At 36.9% G+C, this 24945-nt stretch overlaps 1 protein-coding gene across 3 annotated transcripts in view; it reads left to right on the top strand.

Annotated features, from left to right (window-relative positions):
• The window catches only part of ME1 (malic enzyme 1), a 199468-nt gene that overhangs the window by 104270 nt on the left and 70253 nt on the right, over window positions 1-24945 (top strand). The window lies entirely within an intron of this gene.

The raw sequence follows: 24945 nt of genomic DNA, 5'->3' as shown, positions 1-24945 counted from the left end.
GATCTTTGTATCTGTGACTCCGAAATCTGTGTTTGGAGCCTGTACCTCTCCTCTGAACTCCAGGATCATAGTCTGCTTCCTCCGTGATACAGATCTGCACTAGAAAGAAAGAGCCTTATGGAGCCTGTGGGGAGCTGGACTCCCGACCTCCCACCCACCCCACCCCGCTCCTGCTGCAGTCTTTCCCACCCAGTAAGTGACAGCCCATTCTTCCTGTTCCTGAGATGAAAATCACTGGCGTTATCACTCTGTACCATGCTACTTGCAAAACTTGTTAGCTTTAACTTCAAAATGTATCCAGAAGCTAGCCATTGCTCCTTGTCTGTATTGTTACTTCCCTTATCTGAACCTCTTCTCCCTGATTGTTGGTAACAGTCTCCCGACTAGTTTGAGCTGTTCCTCCCTTGTTGCCCTTTAGTCTGTTCTCAACACAGAAGCTAAAATGAATGTACGTTAGGTAGTTTCTCTGCTCAGAACCCTGCAAGGGCTTATCATTTCATGCAGAATAAAAATAAGTCCTTGCCGTAGCAAAAAAAGGCCCTGAACCATCTGATTCCTTGTTTGCTATTTTTCTAATTAAAGCCAGGCGTGCTAATGCCTCAGGGCTTGTCATTTCTTCTCCATGGAATTCTCCCACCCTCACCTTGCCCAGTTTTCCACATGGCTAGCTCTCTCCTCCTTTCAAGAGATATTTAAAATTCCTCAAGGGAGTTCCCTGGCAGTCCAGTGGGTAGAACTCGGCGCTTTCACTGCCGGGGGCCTGAGTTTGATCCGTGGTCAGGGAACTAAGATCTCATGGCGTGGCAAAAAATAATAATAATAAAATAAAATGAAATACAGTTTCCTCAAATATCTCTTTCTCAATGAGGTCTTCCTTGAGCAACTTATTTACAATTTTACCCCCAACTCATTTCTCTTCTTCTCTGCATTTATCAGTATCTGACATATATATATTTCTTTATGTTCTGCGTACGTCCTTATACTGTAAGTTTCATGAGAGCGGGAGTTTACTCTCTCCTTCGCTACCCTATTGCTGGTTTCTAAAATATTATCCAGCGTGTGATAAGTACTCAGTAAATATTTGTCAGATGAATGATTGAATTTGATTTGTTTTGTTTATATAGCTTAAAATGATAGGTATGAATGGCAGAACTCTGGTATTTTAAATAATTCCTTCTTTTCATGTGATTTAATTTCAGGAAATATTAAAACTCTTATAATCCTTACATACTGCCAAGTGTATATTAAAATCACTACTTGTAGGCCTCCTTAAATGTTTGTGTTTGTTTCTGCGCTTGTACTTCTTGTAGTAGCCTTTGTTTTCCAGAATCAGTTGCTTCTGAAAGTTAATAAGAAAAGTAGTGGCAGCTTCAGCTTTGCTGTCTAAAATTCTTTATATCAGAATTTCATCGATAGTTATTAACTGAATGAGAAAACAGGCAGTACCTCAAGTGAGCTTCAAAAAGCTAGTATTAAATTTTTTTATGAAAGTAATAGAAACTATTCAGCAATGACTGTACTTAATTTTTTTCCTTTCCCTCTTTAAATGATTAAAATTAAAAATCCCTTGGAAGCACTAAGAATGGCAACAAGGATGATTATTATATTTAGACCTCAACCTTGGCTACCATCACAAATTTTATTATGCTGTGTCACGTAACCCTTAAGAGAAATAATTCTAGTTTGAAGCCATTCCATCTGCCATTTGCCACAAGGTGTGGTAGTGGTGTTTTCATACAACGACGCTTTCTTTACTGATTCAGCATTGAACTAAAGCCTTGACTATGTGCCTGAGACAGACCAGACTGTTTAGAGAAGTTATTAATTTGGTCAAAGGTCACATATCAGGTTTCAAAGGTATAAGATATATAGCCCCCGATTATCATGGCCAGATTTACTAAATATATTTTTATTATCATTATAATATCCTCTCTTTCTAAAGATGTCATCAGATGTGTAAGTTAATGCGCTCTTCATCCTTACACAGGGCTGCAGTTCAATACTTTCTCCACCATTCTGCGTTAAATCTTTGGCTGCCCCGTAGGGAAGGGGCCTTTTTATTGTCCTGCTGTACTTCTTTCTGCCATTTCTGCTGCAGTTAATTTCATGGCTGACTCTCTGTGCTGCCTTCTTCCACATATTCCAGTCATTGCCTTTTATGCCTGCTCCTTGTTTTAGAAAAATGTGTATATTTATAGCTTAGATGATTTTATCTATAAATCTGTGAGTCCCTTTGGATTCCACCTGTCACTTTGGGCAGCATAATTTACTTTGGTTTTCATAAGAAATGTAATAAAAACATATGACTCTATGGGACACCACTGCTATTCTTCCTTGTGGTCCAAAGGTGATGTAAACCATTTGAAAAAGAAATCAAGTGGAAAGAATGTCTTTCAATATGAGAAAAATCAGCAACCATGTTACTAAGGAACATGACTCAAATCTAATTTATGACTAGATTTTTTTTCCATTTTTCCATCCAAAGAAAGATCAGATTCACACTTTAACTATAGCCATATTTTTCTTGGAATGCCAGCTATTTCTGTTTATAACTTTCTCTCTACTTTTTTTTTTCAAGTGAATGAAAAAGATAGGTCATGTAAGTATTAAAAATCTATAGGTATACGTTTTGTGTGTGTGTGTGTGTGAATATAAATACATTTATATTCCCTAAAAGATTTAAGGTGGATATATACCTTAGTATTTTAATGTTAGTTTTGCATCTTTGCCGTATTCCCGTCCAGCCTTGGTGGAACCAGTTTGACTTGGAGGAGCAAGTGAAATTTATTATCTTTCTGAACATAGTTTACAACTCTTTTCTTTCAGATGCTTTGCTTTCCTAATCCTAGTTTATTCTAATCATTAATTCTAATTGTATTAATTCCAGCATTCCTTTAATATGGGTGTAAATTTTTTACACTGATTTTGTTCTGTTTGTACGAGTCTTATGTACGTATTACTTTATTGTGCCCTATTTTCCTTACTTGAATGTGAGTTTTGTCAGAAAAAGCACTTTATTATCAAGAGATTACTCTCACTGTCCCACGTTATGCTATACTACATAGTGAGAATAAAATAACTCCCGTTGAAAGCATTACTTAAACGTTGAAGCTAACCGTCATCAAACTACTGTGGCACATATCCGAAGGAAAGGTGATTTCCTAACATACACTAGAGAATCATACAATTTTCCAAATAAAGTGGCTCTGCCTGTAGTAAACTAAAGGTTTGAATTTTAATTACAGAGAGACATGTATGGTTTTTTTTTTTCTTTTTTTCGCGGTACGCGGGCCTCTCACTGTTGTGGCCTCTCCCGTTGTGGAGCACAGGCTCCGGACGCGCAGGCTCAGCGGCCATGGCTCACGGGCCCAGCCGCTCCGTGGCATGTGGGATCCTCCCAGACTGGGGCACGAACCCGTGTCCCCTGCATCGGCAGGCGGACTCCGAACCGCTGCGCCACCAGGGAAGCCCAGAGACATGTATGTTTTAGATTTTAAATTTTCTCTCAAGAAGCAAAGTATTTTAATAAATTCCTGTTGTATGCATTGTTACCTCTCTTTTTCTCTTTGAATCAGCAAACATTGAGAGCTATATAGAGGCATCCCTTAATACTTTATCTGAGTTTATTAAAGCTAAATTATTGTATTTATTAAAGATAATCATTCTGTTTTGACAGTTTTTATACCATGCTTCCTCATTTTCTTCTTTGCCTATTCTCCTGACTTTCATTTAGCTAAGTGAAGCCCAATTTCTTAAAAGCTTGTGTTTCTTGTTGTTTTCCGTCTCTATTACCATATGTAATAAATTAGAAAAAATGAATGAATATATCTGCTCCTTGGCAATATTAAAAAAGGAGACTCACTGTAGATTTCCTTAGCTGTGCTCATAGATTAATCTAAAAACAAAAGCAAAAAACCACTACCAGTAGCGATGCCTTTTGGGTCAAAATAAGGTCCTTTGTTATAACCTTCTTTCCTGCCCTCCTTAGTTTATATGTATTTATAAACAAAGATAAAGCAGGTATGCACATATGAAAGCAGTTTAGGTTTTATTTTTAGAAACTATCTGTATGGCTGGGTTTGATGGGGAAATAGTGTAACCGTATTTGAACGAGAGAGAGATAATTTTATTATTGGAAATTAAAGGTGCTGAAAGGAAAAGAGGAATTAAGGAAGCAAAGTCAGAAAGTTGGTTGGGGTAAGGTCAGAAATTAAAGGGACTTTTTTGTTCTACTAGGAAATGTGGAATCTAATTTGCAGTGAATGTCGTATCTGGACCTAATGTTATTGCTGATGGTCAGAACATTTCAGTTAGAAGCCAGAGCCCCTGTGCTGGCCCGTCCTCACCTCCCTGGCTTCCTCTGCCACTCTCTGCCCTGCCTTCCCTGTCACTGGACTCTCAGGGTATATTTTTCCCAATTTGTTCTTGCTCTTCTCTTTCTCTGAAATCTGCTGCCTCCTCTACCCTGAAATCTACTTGGTCAACTTGGTTTCTCAGTATTTGTTGAAATCTTACCTTCTTCTGAGGCTTATCCTGATTCCCCCAGATGATACTGAAACAGCCCCACCTTCCCACCACCCCTGGCTCTCCTGATACACTTGCTTTGCTCGACTTTTTCTTACGATATAACTTTATATTATTTACAGAGATGATATCATTGTGTATAATTCATTTATTACGTTTTTTGCTTATTGTGTGTCTCACCCATTAGAATGTATGTTCCCCAAGGACAGGGATCTAGTTTGTTCCTTTTATGAGCAAGTTCCTATATCAATGCCTGGCACAGAACAGATATACGATAAATACTTGTTGAACCGAATTGAACTACACTCAAAGGGAGGCCACACAAGAGAGTATGAGTGAATTGGCACAAATCTTTTCTGTTACTAGAAAATTAAATGTTAAACATGCCTTACTTTTGATGAGTTACTAGCATCATTTTCATGTGGAAGGAGAGCCATAAAGATGTTGTGAGTGATGAATACCTGATTTTCTCAGGTCTCATGAATAGACTGTTTCTTGAGGGACTAAAAATAAGTGCTGAGGTTGGTATGTTACATAAAATAATAACTACATTCAATGTAAGCTGATAGTATTACTTTTTGAGCTGATAGATTTCAAAGTTCTGTTATTTAAAGCTGTAACAAAATTTGTGTAAAATTTGCCCTAATCAAGACATAAGAACAAAATAATCATTCGTATTGCCAAGATGGTTACATTCTGGCTAACTCAATTTTCCATCGCTTGACTGTTTCTTTTATTTCACAAATTATAAAGCAAGCCAGAATTACCATAGCATGCCACAATTTTAATTTAACCATGATGTAGTGATTAATTCTTCAGACTGTTTTTCTTTGCGGTATCCACAGATGGTGACTCATTTATTTTGCATATCTTCAGTCAAAATAATACCACGTCCTGCAGTATATGTGTAAAGACTGCCACATTTGTGCATAGGAAACAAAACAAGCAGCTGTTAAATTTATTGTTAGCCAATATGGTGAGATAGGGACTGTAGAAATTCAAATGGAAAAAAGACTTAATCATTCTGAGCACAGGTTGGAGTGGGGTCGCCTGGGATAGGTTCACAGTCCATTTCTTCAGAGGGCTCACAGGATGAATTTCTTATGTCAGTGAGTTCACCGTAGTTTGGATCTGACTCTCAGCTCACGAAGTTTAGAAACCCGACTACAAAGCCCACATCTCAGGAACATGGGATATGTAAAACCTTGGCTTTGAAAAGTGCGTGGGCAGATGCGCTTTAGTATGTAGATTTCTGTCTTAAGTGAGAGGGTGGATTATAATTAAACACTCTCTGAAGTGTTCCAACTTTAGGATTTTATTAAAGTACTAAAGAAGCTGTATATTGGTTCACAATTCAGGGCTGATCTGTAGCCTAAAACTTAGTGAGTCAGTTGAAAATGTTAATCACATCATATAATTATACTTGACCCAGAGGAATAAGCTCATTCAATGTTTTAAACTGCTTTGTTTTGCATAGACTTTAGCTTTTCCTTGCTGCCCAAAGATTATTTTAGCAGGCGCTCAAGAGACAGTTGGCAAAGGGATTCATTCAAGAGAAAAAAATTTCACAAAAGGTTTTTTATTTGCATTGCATTATTTTCTCTGTGCTGCCTATTAAATCGTATAGTAAGCTTCAAAGCAAGTTCATGGTAAGAATTACTTTCACAATAAAAAATGGTACAGAGAACTAAAACCTGTTGAATTAACTGTGTGAAGATTAAAAATGAGACTTGGGCTTACATAAGCCATTTATGCTAATCAACTAGACCAGTTCTTGACTTTCTCTCTCTCTCTGTTTTTAAAACATCTATATCAGCACCATCTGATTATACCCTGAAAAAGAGACAAATAATTCCTTCTTGAGTAATTCGTTATATCCCATCTGATTATATCCCAAAGCAGAGACAAATAATTTCCTCTTCTTGAGTATCTTCTTTGACCCCCCCCCCAGTGTTTTCCTGTGCATTTAACTCAAGGACAGGTCCATTACTAAAACTGTCCGACATTTCCTCTCTTATATCCTTGATCCATGCCCTGACTCCATTTGCATCACTGTAACCCACCTTCCGTAGACCTTGACCACTTTCTATCTTTATCACCGTATAGAACCCTCTGGTAACTTTGGTGTCATAGTAATAAGTCTTCATGCACTTATCTTTACCCCTTTATTAACTCTTTTCACCCTCCACATATAAATCCCTTTCTGATGTGGTCCTCGCACTTGGTCTTTCTCTCTTGCCACCTGCCACCCTCCGTGTGTCCTTTGTACAATTCATGAAGAGCTAGTTTTAGTTGCCTGTACGTGTACCTGTCTGTCACACCTCTGTCTTTGTACATAATGCTCCTTCTTGCCTCAGTGCTTTTGATTATTTCATTCTTGCTTGTCTTCTGTAAATCAGCTTAAATCTGTAGCCTATCCCAGTCTAGATAATAGAGGCTTCCTAGACGGTTCCTTAGCATGGATACATCCTAATGGCATGTGTCACACTGAGTTGTGATTACGTTCATTCATCTGAGTTAGCATTAAGTCTTGGAAATACTGGAGGTCAAGGACTGGGTCTTTTTTTCTTTTCCTTTATAATACCTGTCGTAATACGTAAGAGGTGCTCAAAAATGGTTATTGAATGAGGACTGAGGTGAAATCTTACACCTCAGAGATGTTGTATCTGAAGATTGTATATAACTTTAAGGAAAAGTATATTGGATGATTACCTGAAATTTGTTTTAAATTCCATAAAGAAATAGTGTTTCCACTCCCTATGGCTTTATAGTGTAAAACTAACAACTCTCTATAGCTGAGCAAAACATCCATAGAGTGATTTGTATTTGTTCATTGTTTCTGGACACACTTTAGTATTTTATATGCATTTCAAGGGTAAAAGGATTTTTACGCATAGGAGGTAAAAGTTTAGCCTTATTTATGTCCCATACTTCTTATGATTTAACCTGCAAGCATTTATGTTGTTTTCTGGTTACAAATGGCTAAGGATATAAACAACTAATAAGTCTAACCATTTTTAGGTTTACTAACTAAACTCTGGATTACTCTACATTTGGATTACTCCAGATCTATAGTAGAATTTACAACTGTTGAAAATCATGTGTGCACAGGGAGTATATAAAGAGATGCTACAAGTTAATGCAAGAGAATAATTAAAACACTTAGTTCATTTTAATGGTATTTGTGATAAAAGTGACCCTGGAGAATTTGTATGGTAGAGATGGACTTTGTTTTTTGTTCTTTTTAAAATTGCTTTGAAAGGTTTCACACCCCAGATTTTCTACTACAATTCTTTATTATTATTTTTTTGGGGGCACGCTGTGCAGGATCTTAGTTCCCCGACCAGGGACTGAACCTGGGCCCTGGCAGTGAAAGCACCAAGTCCTAACCACTGGACCACCAGGGAATTCCCTAGAGGTGGTCTTTGTAAATACCTAGAATGAGGGCAAGTGCAGTGAAACAAGTGACCCAGCAGCAGGCCCAGCATGACAGCCCCTTCCTCTCTCTTATCTCAGCCCCCGCCCCAGCCCACATATATACAGGGTTGATTTTCCAGGCAAAATTCATTTCTGTTCAGTTTATTTTAGAAAACATTTCTTGTCCAGGTTAAAATGCTAGGCACTAAATCTTCGCTTTCAGCAAAACATACCTAAATAAAATGTTGCCCACAAGAAGTTGTTAGTGTTTGAGTCTCTTCATATGAAGTATCTAAAGTAGTCAAGATCATAGGAAGAGAAAGTGGAAAGGAGGATGCCAAGGGCTGGGGAAAGAGGAGAGGAGGAATTAGTGTCTAAAGCTTATAGTGTTTTGCAAGATTAAAAAGTTTCTAGAGATCTGTTGCATAGCACTGTGCATATACTTAACTTACTGAACTGTTCATTTAAAAATGGTTAAGATAGTAAATTTAATGTTAGGTGTTTTTTACCACAATAAAAAAGAGAAATTGTTAGTAAAGTTTTTATAGATGAAAAATGTAAGTGAAAAAATTTTTTAAAGATTAGTAAAATATCATTTAGTGTTAGAGACTAAAATATTTTATTATTTTTATGGTAAAGGAAATTTACAGTCCACATAAAGTGCTTGGCATAGTAAAAGCTCAATAATGTTGTAATTGAATACAGTAACTTTCCTTTTCGATTCAATTTGATGCAATTTTATGTTAATTCATTTTAAACTGCTTTTAATGACAGGATACTGGCATTCTAACTCAAAATGATCTGATATATTTCTGGTAAAGGGCTATGTATATAGACAGAGAGAACACCTTGAGGCTAAAAGGAAACTTTTAATATAAATACACATTTTTCGGGATAGTTTATGCTTTGTGAATTTCCCCGGAATAGCTACTCTGCTCCTCTGTTTATCACTTGTTTATATTTTTCTCCTAAATGTTATAAAGTACAAAAGAGTTTGCTTTTAATATACCTTTTACATACTACTGAACACTCAAAAATATTAGGTATTAAAAGGCATATTTTGAAATTAACACATTATAAATCAACTATACTCCAATAAAATTTTTTTTTAAGAGGCATATTTTCTTCTAACTTAGAAATGATCAGAAGGTAACTTGATTTGAAAGCATCGTTTGTTTTGTTGATATTTAAAACTATCTATTTAAATATAAGAATGAATACTTTAAAAATATTTAATTTTATTTTTGGCTGCGTCGGGTCTTAGTCGCAGCACGCAGGATCCTCTTTGACATGCGGGATCTTGCGTTGAGGCGCGCGGGCTTCTCTCTAGCTATGTTGCGCGGGCTCCAGAGGGCATGAGCTCTGTAGTTTGTGGCACATGGGCTCTCTAGTTGAGGCGCACGGGCTTAGTTGCCCCATGGCATGTGGGATCTTAGTTTCCCAACCAGGGATCGAACCTGTGTCCCCTGCATTGGAAGGTGGATTCTTAACCACTGGACCACCAGGGAAGTCCCAAGGATGAATACTTGATATGCATTCAAATATTATCATGGACTAGAATCTTCAAAAGTTAAAGAATGACTTTTACTGGTGCCATTGAGAGAGAACAAAGATTAAAAATTAAGGAATCATAATTTCATCTTATTTTGGTTATGACACATCAAGAAAACCACCAGATGTCTTCCATCATTATTAATAAAAATAATAACAACAACAGCTAATATATTTTTAGGGTATATACCAGCCTCTGTTCTCAGTGCTTTAACATTTTATTTTATTTTATTTTTTTGTCTGCATGCTGGATCTTAGTACCCTGACCAGGGATTGAACCTGTTGCCCCCTGCAGTGGAAGTACAGAGTCCTAACCACTGGACCACCAGGGAATTCCCACTACTTTTACATTCTTTTAATCCTCAAAACAGCCCTGTTCTTACAATCAGTTATCCCCATTTTTCTGATAAGAAAACAGAGGCACAGAGAGATTGAGTACATTTCTATAGCTACCCAACTGGAAAGTGACAGGGCTGAGATTCAAATCCAGACAGTCTGGCTCCAGAGCCCATGCTCTTAATCCGTGGGCTTCATTCCTCTCTGATTTAAAGGAATGTTGTCCAAATATGTCAAGTGCAAATAACATGGCATCTGTAGTCCATTCTGAGTTCAGACATCTTATAAATGCAGCTTTTGGTATAATGGTGAAAATAGAAATCACAGTAACTCTAAGATCTAGGCTGAATGTTAAACATGTGGCCACGAAGATAAGCAGGGCCCTAACAACTGTGGTAAAGCAGTTACGGAAAAGTAGGTGATTTTGTTTGAAAACTATGCATTTTCCTGTTTCCCCAAACATGATGACTTCCTTAAACATACGGAATAGTTTAATGATGTTTTGTGACATTTGAATTATAAACAAATAGGAAATTTGTGTGAGTGCAGTAGAATTCCCTGGGAATTCCAAATCTTGCTATTTCTTATGCACTTCAGATATATTCACACCTCGGATTCTTCGCTTTTGCTGTTCTCTTGAACCTCCAGGCCTTTCTCTCGCCCTTTCTCTCTCCTCCAAGTCTTTACTCACTTGTCACCTTCTCAGTGAAGTTTGCCCTGTATCATTCTGTTTTAAATTGCAACCCCCCACCCCTCCCACCCCACACTGGCTGGCTTTCTCTCCTTTCTCTGCTTTACTGTAGAGCTGTTTGTCACCTTATAACATGTTGTTTAATTTACTTATTCTTATTTATTATCTGTCTCCTGTAAATACAATGTAAACTCTATGAGAGCGAGGAGTTTTGTCTAATTTGGTTTACTGCTGTGTCCCCAGAGCCTGACTCCTAGGAAACACTCAGTAAATGTTTGTTGAATGCATTCAGTTTATCTGTGGTTTCTAAATAATTCACATTAAGATTTAGCTGGTAGTTAACAAGAATGAAAGCTTTCATCTTTTTTTTTTTTTTTTTTTTTTTTGCGGTACGCGGGCCTCTCACTGTTGTGGCCTCTCCCTTTGCGGAGCGCAGGCTCAGCGGCCATGGCTCACGGGCCCAGCCGCTACGCGGCATGTAGGATCTTCCCGGACCGGGGCACAAACCCGTGTCCCCTGCATCGGCAGGCGGACTCTCAACCACTGTGCCACCAGGGAAGCCAAAGCTTTCATCTTTTTGTTGCAGGTGAAAGAACAAAATGGAAGAAACCCATCCACGTGGTTTTGAATGGTCCCTAACACATAAGAAGTTTTCAGTAACTGTTAAATACATGTTATACTTTAGTGGTTTAGCTTGTTGTATTAGTCAGTTTTATAATATACTTCCATTCCCAGTTTTTCATTCTTAACGTTCTAATGTTAAGAAAAGACAAAACAAGCAACTATATCCCACAGTTATGCATATTAAATGAAATAGATTTATTCTGAAATTACATTCTGCTTTATAAGATTTCTTTCTTTTTTTTTTTTTTTTCCTGTAACAGCTCCTTTACTTTGCAGTGAAAATTGATTTGTATATTTTTTGCCTCTGAGTCCTTGTAGGATTTTTTTTTTAATTCAAACAGAAAGTCACAAAAATTATAATCATCCTCATCAGTTCACTCAGTCCCATGTAATTAATTTTTTTTATCTTGATCTTTTGTTAGCACTTTTATGAATTCATCAGTTTTCCATTAGAGTTCTGAAAATGCTTATTCATTCAGTTTAGCAGTATAGTCAGTTACCAGAAACCTGTACTGCTTTATTTCATCCAGCTAAAAGCTCTGTAAGTCATCACATTTCTATTGCCTTTTGGTCCTAAAATTAATCTTAATTTCGGTTGATATATATATGTCACCGTGACAAGAATCTATGCATTATTTTTGTAAAAACTGAAAAAGAATGTCAGTCATATCTTATTTTTCTTTAGAATCACTTCATACCCCTACCATGCATTGGTTGTCATTAAATGTTGATTTACAACTATGTATTATTATTCAACGAGCAAGAAAATCATTGATTGTTAGGAATTTTAAATGTTGGAATGCCAGCCTGGAGAGGTAAAGAATTTTCCCAGGCATCTTTGGAATAGAAAGCCATTTCAATTTGATTGGTTTTAGCAAAACAATGCTGTATGTAGGAAGCATGCCATGGCCAAATAGGACTTAATATGAACTTCAGTATGGGTCCAAAGTCAAACCAGTATTTTTATGGTTGTCTAAGTTAAACTTTTTCTCTAGGTGTAAGCTATGTTGATACATTGAAAAGCAAATAAATGTTAGTGAGGCTAAAGGAAAAACCAAAATCAAACATTGTTGACTAGTACACAGTGAGAGAAATTAGCTCAGTCTTCCTCAGCTATCCCCCATCATACCAAAGATTTCTGTGAACATAGTCAAAGAAAATATTTAGGGTACCTTGAATTATCTATTTATTCAGCAAACACATCAAGCACTTATATGTGCCAAGTATTTCTTTTGCTAAATTCTCTTAAGGAAATCAGTGTGGTTGGGGAGAGAGATAAGTGAACAGACATTTTCAATAAGCCCTGTAGTAGAAATGACTTGAGTATCGTAAGAGAATATAGGAAACAGTGTACCTAAAAAGTAATATAGGGGAGAGGAGTTGTCAGAGGAGACCTGTCCCACTTGTCTCTTCTGGCTTTTGTAGAAAGAATAGTTTAGTATTCACTGTTCTTTTTCTCAAGTGCCAAACTATGTGAAATTAAAATTAGGGGCAGATTTGCTCACTTCGTTCCTTTTGATTCACCATCATCCCTTGATATTTTGAAAAAGTTATATTAAGTTTCTACGAAATTGGCTTTAGTCATGGGGTAAGGCTGCCTAAATCTGCGTATGTATCTAGAAAGCTTTCAAAGTGTTTTTTCACAAATGAGCGTTTTGTGTTTAAAGACGTAGACACCCGGCCTCAACACCTTTTAATGTGCCAGATGTAAGATCTTTTCCAGGCATACTCTTAAATACTTCTGCAAAGTTAGATTTCAGAAATGCAAACCAATACTGGAGACTTCATTTTATTTGTGAGATGGTTGTTAAAGCAAGTTGACAAATAATATTTTAAAAATATTGCTTCTCAGCAGGTATCAAATGTTCTTCCTTTTAACATCAGTTCATTTATTCATTCAATAAATAATGTGTATTTGCTGTATGCCATGTGTTGTTCTAGATACTGGTGATATATTTTTATTACTAGTATTATCAGACTCTCCCTCAGAGTTGTTATATCAACTAGTACACACTTATATGTTCCTGGTGAGGCAAGGGTTGTAAAAATTCTGTCACACTTCCAGGTCTTTATCCAATGTGGTTGCTGGATCAGTTCTTTCATTATTGTGGGCAGCTTTTTCTGTTTGTTTGTTGAACTTATTTACCATCTTGCCAAAACATGAGCATCAAAAAGATAGAGCAACTGGAGGAGCCAAAACCTGAAATACATAGAGCTCCAAGAGACACATCTAATATACTACAAGTAAAGGAAGGCCAAGGAGTTAATTAGTATACAAAGAAACAAGTACTGACATAACATTCATTTTCTCTCTTCTATTAGTGTATCAATTATACTTCTTTTAAAAAATTTTAGTGGTTGCCCCAGGATTTGTAATACACATTTGAAACTAATACAAGTCCACTTTCAAGAAACTGTATCACATCATGGGTAGTGTAGGTAGCTTATAACAGAATATTCCCAGTTCTCCCCCCATCCCTTATAACATCACTGTCATTTATTTCACTTGTCTGTAAACTCTAGTCACCAAATACATTGTTACCATTATTATTTTGAACAAACTGTTATCTATTAGATCAATTAAGATAATGAAAAGAGATTTTATTTTATCTTCACTTATTTCTTCTCTGGAGCTCTTTCTTTATGTAGCTCTGAATTCCTGACCTACATCATTTTCCTTCTTTCTGAAGAACTTCTTTTTACATTTCTTGGAAGGCAAATCTACTGGAGATAAATTCCTTCAATTTTTGTCTGAGAAAGTCTTTATTTCTCCTTCTCTTCTGAAGGATAATTTTGCAGGTTAAAGATTGCTAGGTTGGTGGGTTTTTTCTTTCAACACTTTAAATATTTCACTTTACTTTATTCTTGCTTGCATTGTTTCTGGAGAGAAATCTGATGCAATCCTTAACTTTCTTTGTCTATAGGTAAGGTATTTTCTCCCCTCTGGCTTCTTTCAAAGTTTTCTCTTTGATTTTCTGTAGCTTCCATATGGTATACTTAAGTATAGATTTTTGGGGGTATTTATCCTGCCTGGTGTTCCCTGAATTTCCTGGATCTGTGGTTTGGTGTCTCTCATTAATTTTGTAAAATTTTTGGCCGTTATTACTTCAAATATTTCCTCTCTTCCATTCTTCTCCTTCTGGAATATCCATTACGGACATGTTATAGCTTTTCTAATTGTCCCACACTTCTTTCTTTTTTTTAAAATTATATTCCACCAGTTTGCTATCTTTGGTGTAAAAATGTCCCTATTTTCTTTCTTTTTTATTATTTTTTCTTATTCAAACAGAAAGTCACAAAAATTATAATCATCCTCATCAGTTCACTCAGTCCCATGTAATTAATTTTTTTTCATCTTGATCTTTTGTTAGTATTTTTATGAATTCATTAGTTTTCCATTAGAGTTCTGAAAATACTTACTCATTCAGTTCAGCAGTGTAGTCAGTAACCAGAAACCTGTACTTGTCAGAGTCTTATCCATGAATTCCTTGAAGATGAAACCCTTTTATAGGAATATTTTTGCAGAAGCATCACAGTACACCCAGAACTATCAGTAAATGACAAAAGACTTAAAAATGACCACTAAGTTAAAGATTTGATGAAAATTCATAATAACAAAGTTGACAAGGAAATTTAGTTATTTCTGAGATGTACATTTTAAAATAATAATTAGAATTATGACTTATAACATATACCAGAACATATAAGATTTTTAGGAATTTCATGTAATGCCTGAAACATTTATATTAACATACTTCCATACAAATAACCCAAAGGTTTAGTATTAGTTTTTTATTTTTTGAATTTTATTTTCTTATACAGCAGGTTCTTATTAGTCATCAGTTTTATACACATCAGTGTATACATGTCAGTCCCAATTGCGCATTTCATCACACCACCATCCCCACCCCCCTGTGGCTTTCCCCCCTTGGTGTCCATACGTTTGTTCTCTACATCTGTTTCTCAACTTCTGTCCTGCAAACAGGTTCATCTGTACCATTTTTCTAGGTTCCAAATACATGTGTTAATATGCGATATTTGTTTTTCTCTTTCTGACTTACTTCACTCTGTATGACAGTCTGTAGATCCATCCACGTCTCAACAAATGACCCAGTTTCATTCCTTTTTATGGCTGAGTAATATTCCATTGTATATATGTACCACAACTTCTTTATCCATTCGTCTGTCAATGGGCATTTAGGTTGCTTCCATGACCTGGCTATTGTAAATAGTGCTGCAGTGAACACTGGGGTGCATGTGTCTTTTTAAATTATGGTTTTCTCTGGGTATATGCCCAGTAGGGATTGCTGGATCATAATGGTAATTCTGTTTTTAGTTTTTTAAGGAACCTCCATACTGTTCTCCATAGTGGCTGTATCAATTGACATTCCCACCAACAGTGCAAGAGGGTTCCCTTTTCTCCACACCCTTGCCAGCATTTGTTGTTTGTAGATTTTCTGATGATGCCCATTCTAGCTGGTGTGAGGTGATACCTCATTGTAGTTTTGATTTGCATTTCTCAAATAATTAGCGATGTTGAGTAGCTTTTCATGTGCTTCTTGGCCATCTGTATGTCTTCTTTGGAAAAATGTCTGTTTAGGTCTTCTGCCCATTTTTGGATTGGGTTGTTGGTTTAGTTAATATTGAGCTGCATGAGCTGTTTATATATTTTGGAGATTAATCCTTTGTCCATTGATTCGTTTGCAAATATTTTCTCCCATTCTGAGGGTTGTCTTTTGGTCTTGTTTATGGTTTCCTTTGCTGTGCAAAAGCTTTGAAGTTTCATTAGGTCCCATTTGTTTATTTTTGTTTTTATTTTCATTACTCTAGGAGGTGGATCAAAAAACATCTTGCTGTGATTTATGTCAAAGAGTGTTCTTCCTATGTTTTCCTCTAAGAGTTTTAGAGTGCCCAGTCTTACATTTAGGTCTTGAATCCATTTTGAGTTTATTTTTGTGTGTGGTGTTAGGGAGTATTCTAATTTCATTCTTTTACATGTGGCTGTCCAGTTTTCCCAGCACCACTTATTGAAGAGACTGTGTTTTCTCCATTGTATATCCTTCCCTCCTTTGTCATAGATTAGTTGACCATAGGTACATGGGTTTATCTCTGGGCTTTCTATCCTGTTCCATTGATCTGTATTTCTGTTTTTGTGCCAGTACCATATTGTCTTGATTACTGTAGCTTTGTAGTATAGTCTGAAGTCAGGGAGCCTGATTCCTCCTGGTCCATTTTTTTCCCTCAAGACTGCTTTGGCTATTCGGGGTCTTTTGTGTCTCCATACAAATTTTAAGATTTTTGGTTCTAGTTCCGTAAAAAATGCCATTGGTAATTTGATAGGGATTGCATTGAATTTGTAGATTCCTTTGGGTAGTATAGTCATTTTCACAATGTTGGTTCTTCCAATCCAAGAACATGGTATATCTCTCCATCTGTTTGTATCATCTTTAATTTCTTTCATCAGTGTCTTATAGTATTCTGCATACAGGTCTTTGGTCTCCTTAGGTAGGTTTATTCCTAGGTACGTTATTCTTTTTGTTGCACTGGTAAATGGGAGTGTTTCCTTAATTTCTCTTTCAGATTTTTCATCATTAGTGTATAGGAATGCAAGAGATTTCTGTGCATTAATCTTGTATCCTGCAACTTTGCCAAATTCATTGATTAGCTCTAGTAGTTTTCTTGTGGCATTTTTTAGGATTCTCTATGTACAGTATCCTGTCATCTGCAAGCAGTGACAGTTTTACTTCTTCTTTTCCAATTTGTATTCCTTTTATTTCTTTTTCTTCTCTGATTGCCGTGGCTAGGACTTCCAAAACTATGTGGAATAATAGTGGTGAGAGTGGACATCCTTGTCTTGTTCCTGATCTTAGAGGAAATGGTTTCAGTTTTGCACCATTGAGAATGATGTGCTGTGGGTGTATCGTATGTGCCCTTTATTATGTTGAGGAAGGCATGTTCCTTCTATGCCCACTTTCTGGAGAGTTTTTATCATAAACGGGTGTTGAATTTTGTCAAAAGCTTTTTCTGCATCTACTGAGATGATTATATGGTTTTTATTCTTCAGTTTGTTAATATGTGTATCGCATTGATTGATTTGCATATATTGAAAATCCTTGCATCCCTGGGATAAATCCCATTTGATCATGGTGTATGATCCTTTTAATGTGTTGTTGGATTCTGTTTGGTAGTATTTTGTTGAGGATTTTTGCGTCTAAATTCATCAGTGATACTCGTCTGTATTTTTCTTTTTTTGTAGTATCTTTGTCTGGTTTTGGTATCAGGGTGATGGTGGCCTCATAGAGTGAGTTTGGGAGTGTTCCTTCCTCTGCAATTGTTTGGAAGAGTTTGAGAAGGATGGGTGTTAGCTCTTCCCTAAATGTTTGATAGAATTCACCTGTGAAGCCATCTGGTCCTGGACTTTTGTTTGCTGGAAGATTTTTTTTTTTTCAGTATGCGGGCCTCTCACTATTGTGGCCTCTCCCGTTGCGGAGCACAGGCTCCGGATGCGCAGGCTCAGTGGCCATGGCTCACGGGCCCAGCTGCTCCGTGGCATGTGGGTACTTCCCGGACCGGGGTATGAACCTGCATCCCTTGCATCCGCAGGCGGACTCTCAACCAGTGCACCACCAGGGAAGCCCCTGTTGGAAGATTTTTAATCAGTTTCAATTTCATTACTTGTGATTAGTCTGTTTATATTTTCTATTTCTTCCTGGGTCAGTCTTGGAATGTTATCCCTTTCTAAGAATATGTCCATTTCTTCCAGGTTGTCCATTTTATTGGCATAGAGTTGCTTGTAGTAGTCTCTTAGGATGCTTTGTATTTCTGTGGTGTCTGTTGTAACTTCTCCTTTTTCATTTCTAATTTTATTGATTTTAGTCCTCTCCCTCTTTTTCTTGATGAGCCTGGCGTTTATCAATTTTGTTTATCTTCTCAAAGAACCAGCTTTTAGTTTTATTGATCTTTGCCATTTTTTTCTTTGTTTCTATTTCATTTATTTCTCCTCTGATCTTTATGATTTCTTTCCTTATGCTAACTTTGGGTTTTGTTTGTTTTTTCTCTAGTTCCTTTAGGTGTAAGGTTAAATTGTTTATTTGAGATTTTTCTTGTTTCTTGAGGTAGGCTTTTATAGCTATAAAGTTTCCTCTTAGAACTGCTTTTGCTGCATCCCGTAGGTTTTGGATCATCATGTTTTCATTGTCATTTGTCTCTAGGTACTTTTTGATTTCCTCTTCGATTTCCTCAGTGATCTCTTGGTTATTTAGTAACGTATTGTTTAGCCTCCATGTGTTTGTGTTTTTTACATTTTTTTCCCTGTAATTCAATTCTAATCTCATAGCATTGTGGTCAGAAAAGATGCTTGATATGATTTCAATTTCCTTAAATTTACTGAGGCTTGATTTGTGACCCAAGATGTGATCTATCCTGGAGACTGTTCCATGCGCACTTGAGAGGAAAGTGTAATCTGCTGTTTTTGGGTGGAATGTCCTATAAATATCAATTAAAGCTATCTGGTCTATTGTGTCATTTAAAGCTTCTGTTTCCTTATTGATTTTCATTTTGGATGATCTGTCCATTGGTGTAAGTGAGGTGTTAAAGTCCCCCTCTATTATTGTGTTAATGTTGATTTCCAATTTTATAGCTGTTAGCAGTTTCCTTATGTATTGAGGTGCTCCTATGTTGGGTGCATAAATATTTACAATTGTTATATCTTCTTGTTGGATTGATCCCTTGAGCACTGTGTAGTGTCCTTCCTTGTGTCTTGTATCATTCTTTATTTTAAAGTCTATTTTATCTGAGTATTGCTACTCCAGCTTTCTTCTGATTTCCATTTGCATGGAATATCTTTTTCCATCCCCTCACTTTCAGTCTGTATGTGTCCCTAGGTCTGAAGTGGGTCTCTTGTAGACAGCATATATATGGGTCTTGTTTTTGTATCCATTCAGCAAGCCTGTGTCTTTCCAGTGGAGCATTTAATCCATTCATGTTTAAGGTAATTATCGATATGTATGTTCCTATGACCATTTTCTTAATTGTTTTGGGTTTGTTTTTGTAGGTCCTTTTGTTCTTTTGTGTTTCCCACTTAGAGAAGTTCCTTTAGCATTTGTTGTAGAGCTGGTTTGGTGGTGCTGAATTCTCTTAGCTTTTGCTTGTCTGTAAAGCTTTTGATTTCTCCATTGAATGTGATCGAGATCCTTGCCAGGTAGAGTAATCTTGGCTGTAGGTTCTTCCCTTTCATCACTTTAAGTATATCATGCCACTCCCTTCTGGCTTCTAGAGTTTCTGCTGGGAAATCAGCTGTTAACCCTATGGGAGTTCCCTTGTATGTTATTTTTTGTTTTTCCCTTGCTGCTTTGAATAATTTTTCTTTGTCTTTAATTTTTGCCAATTTGATTACTATGTGTCTTGGCATGTTTCTCCTTGGGTTTATCCTGTAGGGGACTCATGGCACTTTCTGGACTTGGGTGGCTATTTCCTTTCCCATGGTAGGGAAGTTTTTGACTATAATCTCTTCAAATATTTTCTCTGGTCCTTTCTCTCTCCCTCCTCCTTCTGGGACCCCTATAATGCTAATGTTGTTGCCTTTAATGTTGTCCCAGAGTTTTCTTAGGCTGTCTTCATTTCTTTTCTTTCTTTTTCCTTTATTCTGTTCCACAGCAGTGAATTCCACCATTCTGTCTTCCAGGTCACTTATCCGTTCTTTTGCTTCAGTTATTCTGCTATTGATTCCTTCTAGTGTAGTTTTCATTTCAATTATTGTATTGTTCATCTCTGTTTGTTTGTTCTTTAATTCTTCTAGGTCTTTGGTAATCATTTCTTGCATCTTCTCGACCTTTGCCTGCATTCTTTTTCTGAGGTCCTGGATCATCTTCACTATCATTATTCTGAATTCTTTTTCTGGAAGGTTGCCTATCTCCACTTAATTTATTTGTTTTTCTGGGGTTTTATCTTGTTCCTTCATCTGGCACATAGCCCTCTGCCTTTTCATCTTGTCTGTCTTTCTGTGAATATCGTTTTTGTTCCACAGGCTACAAGATTGTAGTTCTTCTTGCTTCTGCTGTCTGCCCTGTGGTGCATGGGGCTGTCTAAGAGGCTATTGCAGGTTTCCTGATGGCAGGGACTGGTGGTGGGTAGAGCTGACTGTTGCTCAGTAAACAGTAAAAGCAGAGCTCAGTAAAACTTTAATCTGCTTGACTGCTGTTGGGTGGGGCTGGGTTCCCTCCCTGTTGGTTGTTTGGCCTGAGGCAACCCAACACTGGAGCTGACCTCGTCTCTTTGATGGGGCTAATGAGAGACTCTGGGAGGGCTCACGCCAAGGAGTACTTCCCAGAACTTCTGCTGCCAGTGCCCTTGTCCCCACGGTGAGCCACAGCCACCCCCGGCCTCTGCAGGAGAGCCTCCAACACTAGCAGGTAGGTCTGCTTCAGTCTCCCCTGGGGTCACTGCTGCTTCCCCTGTGTCCCGATGCACACACTACTTTGTGTGTGCCCTCCAAGAGTGGAGTCTCTGTTTCCCCCAGTCCTGTCGAAGTCCTGCAATCAAATCCCACTAGCCTTCAAAGTGTGTTTCTCTAGGAATTCCTCCTCCCGTTGCTGGACCCCCAGATTGGGAAGCCTGATGTGGGGCTCAGAACCTTCACTGCAGTGGTGGACTTCTGTGGTATAAGTGTTCTCCAGTCTGTGAGTCACCCACCCAGCAGTTACGGGATTTGATTTTATTGTGACTGTGCCCCTCCTACCATCTTATGTGGCTTCTCCTTTGTCTTTGGATGTGGGATATCTTTTTTGGTGAGTTCCAGTGTCTTCCTGTCGATGATTGCCCAGGAGCTAGTTGTGATTCTGGTGTTCTCACAAGAGGGAGTGAGAGCACATCCTTCTACTCTTCCATCTTTGTTCCTCCAGTGTCTGTCATACACTTCTTGACTATTCTTTTCTTTTTCTCTGTTTGCATTTCCATTTTGGAAGTTTCTGTTGACACTTTTTCATGCTCATGAATTCTTTCCTCCTGCATATCTAGTTTACTGATGAGCCCATCAAATGCAATCTTCATTTGAATTACTATGATTTTGATTTCAAGCTTTTCTTTTGACCCTTTCTTAGAGTTTCCCTCTTTCCACTTATATTACCCACATGTCCTTGCATGTTGTCTGCTTTTTCTGTTAGACCCATTAACATTATTAACTATAGTTGTTTTAGGTTTCTGGTCTGATTATTCCACAATCCCTACCATAGCTGAATCTCATTCTGATGCTTGCTTTGCATTTTTTACCTTTGATCATGCCTTGTAATTTTTTGTTGAAAGCTGAACATGATGTTTGGGCTGTAGTTGGAGCGTTGCTCCTGGCCTTCTGTTCCTGGTAGGCTGGTGTTCTCTGTGTTTGCTGGGTTGTAGCTCCAGTTTTCAGGGCAGCAGGATTAGGCTAAGAAGAGTTATTAATTTTGAGTTTGTTCAGCTTTTTTCTTGTAATGACTGAAGTGCCGACTTTCAAGCTGTTTGCATGTCAGACTGGAAACCTTGACCCCCGATTCAGAAGCCTGGGTTGCAGATGGCAGGAGGTCCAAGAAGAAGAGGAAGCTTTGGGGCACACTAAGTTAAAATTCTAAATCTTATTTTTGTTTTCAGTTTTCGTTTGACAGTCCAGACTATGACCTTGCCTCATCATGTCCTGTGTGAACCTTTCTCCTTGTATTACCTTAAATTCCATAGTCTTCTAACTTTTCTGACACAAGCCCAGCTGAGCCTTTGCCAACATACTGTGAGCATTGGTTTTCAGGTGTATTTTCTGCTAATGTAGAATGACTGGTTGATGCTGATTAAAGTGTGGGAGGTAAGCCTGTTGGGAGATTTATACTCAGATTCCAAAAACCATTGAATTTCACCCAGTGTTTAAAAAATTGTAGTGGTTAAGTGGTAGGCATTACACATCTTGGCTCTTACAGTTAGTGGATATAAGAATATAAATATTCTGTTTACAAAAGACAATGTAAATGGCTGGGCTTATTGCAATTATTTAGTTCACAAAATATATTAAAAGCTATATTTCAGAGAATGTTTATTGCTGTATTTTCATCTAAAGGAATTCATCTCTTAAGTATTTCTTTGAGGTGGGATTCATTTTTATTTAAAACAGTTTATTTAAAAACAGATGACTCCCTGTCTTAGGACTTAATGCACTGGAATTCCTTCTAAAAATCTTTACTTTCTTAACTGTTTGTAGTAGAGCTAAAGAATTGTAACATGTAAGTTAGACATTTTTAGAATTAGTCTCTTTCCTGTCGCTGTTGGTTAATAGATATCTGCTAATAGGTGGAACTTTTTGCAGGTAATAAATTAATAAAAATGTACTTTCCATCCTTTTTTCTTTTTAATTTAACTGTGGACATGAGCACTTATCAGTACCATAAGAGAAATCAAAATGGAAATTTAAAAAGTCAGGTAATATGCATAAAATAACTTTATGTTCTTCTTTTCCATATTTCCGTGTTAGTAGAGCATTGAGAAACACCAATATTTGAGTATTATTAGCACAGTAGAGGTGCTGGAAAGGTAGCGGTGAGGCTAAGGATAAGCGTTACAGGAACGAGGGGTTAATGGGGCCAAACAGCAGTGAATCAAGCAAGGTAAGGATTAAAATTTTTCCACTGAAAATTTCCCTTTTTTTTTAATTATAAAAATAGGACACTTGACATGAAGGGATTAGCAGGCACTTAACCAAATGAGGTCACTAGGGCACACATGGGAGTATAGTTAGAAAGCTTTGGCAGAATAAGACTTAACTGAAGCAGCAGAGATGGTATCATATCACTTTCATTCCATAACATAGAACATGAAGTGGATTCTTGTCAGCAGGCATAATTTTTCTTCCAAAAGTCATAGTTGATGTTACCTGATTTGGCACTGTAAAATCAGTCATCTGAATATTTTAGGATAATTGAGTAGAAGGCAAAATCAAGCTTTTTTTTTTTTAACCTCTATCTTTTTGAGGTAAAAATGCTTCATCATAGAAGGCAAACTTTTTTGCAATCATGGAATGTTGTTTTTGATTGTAGAATAAGACAACTTTTAGGATTTTTGTTGAAAATATAAGTTTTGATTTGAGATGCTTGATTGTTTTATGGCTTTTAAAATATTTTGTTAAAAATTTGTAACAATGGAAAACTTGAAGAGCAGTCTTCAAGGTTCCAAGGTTCTTATGAATCCAAGCTAGAAAAAAAATAGTATTCCCATATAATGTATTTAGTCACTGTTTATATTTAACTGTGGTTTTGCAAAAGATTAGCTCATAAAAACATTAAAACTTTCTTACTTTTTATCTTAAAAGATCATTTGAAACTCATTTTAGAAATGAATATTGCAGCTTTATATCTTATCTTTTGCCTTTATTCTGAGGAGCTATTAGTTGCTTTTATAGAATTAGTCTACATCTAAAGATTAATTCTGTAAAGAGGTAAATATCAGTATAAACTATAGATACATAAAATTATTTGCATATAGATATGCTAAATATACACCTGCTAAACCTGTCAGTAGGGACTGATTCTGTAAATGCCTGATGTATATGTCCTCAGTTTTAGAGAAAAGCTTCATCTTGATTTTAGTTGTATGAATCTAATCCTTGGATTTAGGGAGCTGGCTAGAGTAAGTAGCTGACAGCTTTTCTTTTCCAATGACCCCTGAAAGGTAATTCCCCTATACCCTACAGCTTCCCCTATACATGGAACCATAGGAATATTTGAAAGCATAATATTTAAGTCTCTCCAACTTTAATCCTGATAACCTTTGTTCCACTTTCTCCCATTTCAGATTGTTTTTCAAAAGCGTCATTCTCTTCTGTATTCTATGCTAGAATATTGTGTTTAGATACAATTAAAGTATGTTATACACAAATTATCTTCGATAACATTGGAAATTGATAACATTTTAAAATTTGACACAACGATGTGAAGCTTAAGGTAGTGCCAGGAAAAAATCGTTCTCTTTGTTAGGATTTCATGGCAGTGTTAAGACTTCTTCTATGCCATTGTTTTAAGAAGTATCAAAGATACTTCATATTCATAACTCTAGGGTCCTTTCAGTCTATCTGATGAGTTGGTTTAAGGATGTCCATGTTTTTAAATGTTGTCCTTACTGCCTATATTGTGATTATGAAGTTGAAATTTTTTACTTAAAGTTTTAACCTCCGGTCTGCTAACATTCCATGTTGTCTTTACATTTTATTGGTATGTGGAGAATTTGGAATGTCTCATAGTTGATACTTCGCTTACAACCAGCACTGCTCTGAATCTGTTTTCTCTTTTATTGAAAAATTTCTTCTTAACTTGGGGTATGAAAATATAAATGTTACCCTTTTTTCCAGATACCACAGAATCCACAAAATGTTATTGTTGTCAGCTTACGGGAAAACTAGGTGACTAATCCAGCTCATATGAGCGAGAAGAGCAGGGGCTTCTTCACTCCACATATGCTTATGATTTAAGCGTTGCCAACTTTCAGAAAACCAGTTGCAGCCTCCATGTGACTCAGTTGTAGCCACGTTCTCCTCTCTTCCGCTAAACCGCTATATACCTCTTTTCTGATCTGGTAGAGTCACCCCTGGGAAAAGAAAACTTGGTGCATTCATGAAACTATGTCGATAAATTGTCAGTTGACTTACTTCCTTTAAAAATTTTTATCCCTTTTGCATTTTGTGGAACTTTGTGAAGTTTCTTACTATTTAATAAGCCTACCTTTGAAAAGAGTTAGAGCTATACCAATAAATAATCTTGAAATAGGAATTTCCACCAATCACGTGCCCATTCCTTCTT

Source organism: Stenella coeruleoalba (genome assembly GCF_951394435.1).
Source record: "Stenella coeruleoalba genome assembly, chromosome: 12".
Taxonomy (NCBI): Eukaryota; Metazoa; Chordata; class Mammalia; order Artiodactyla; family Delphinidae; genus Stenella; species Stenella coeruleoalba.
The sequence above is the reverse complement of the archived record's forward strand: the minus strand, read 5'-3'. Positions and strand labels throughout refer to the sequence as shown.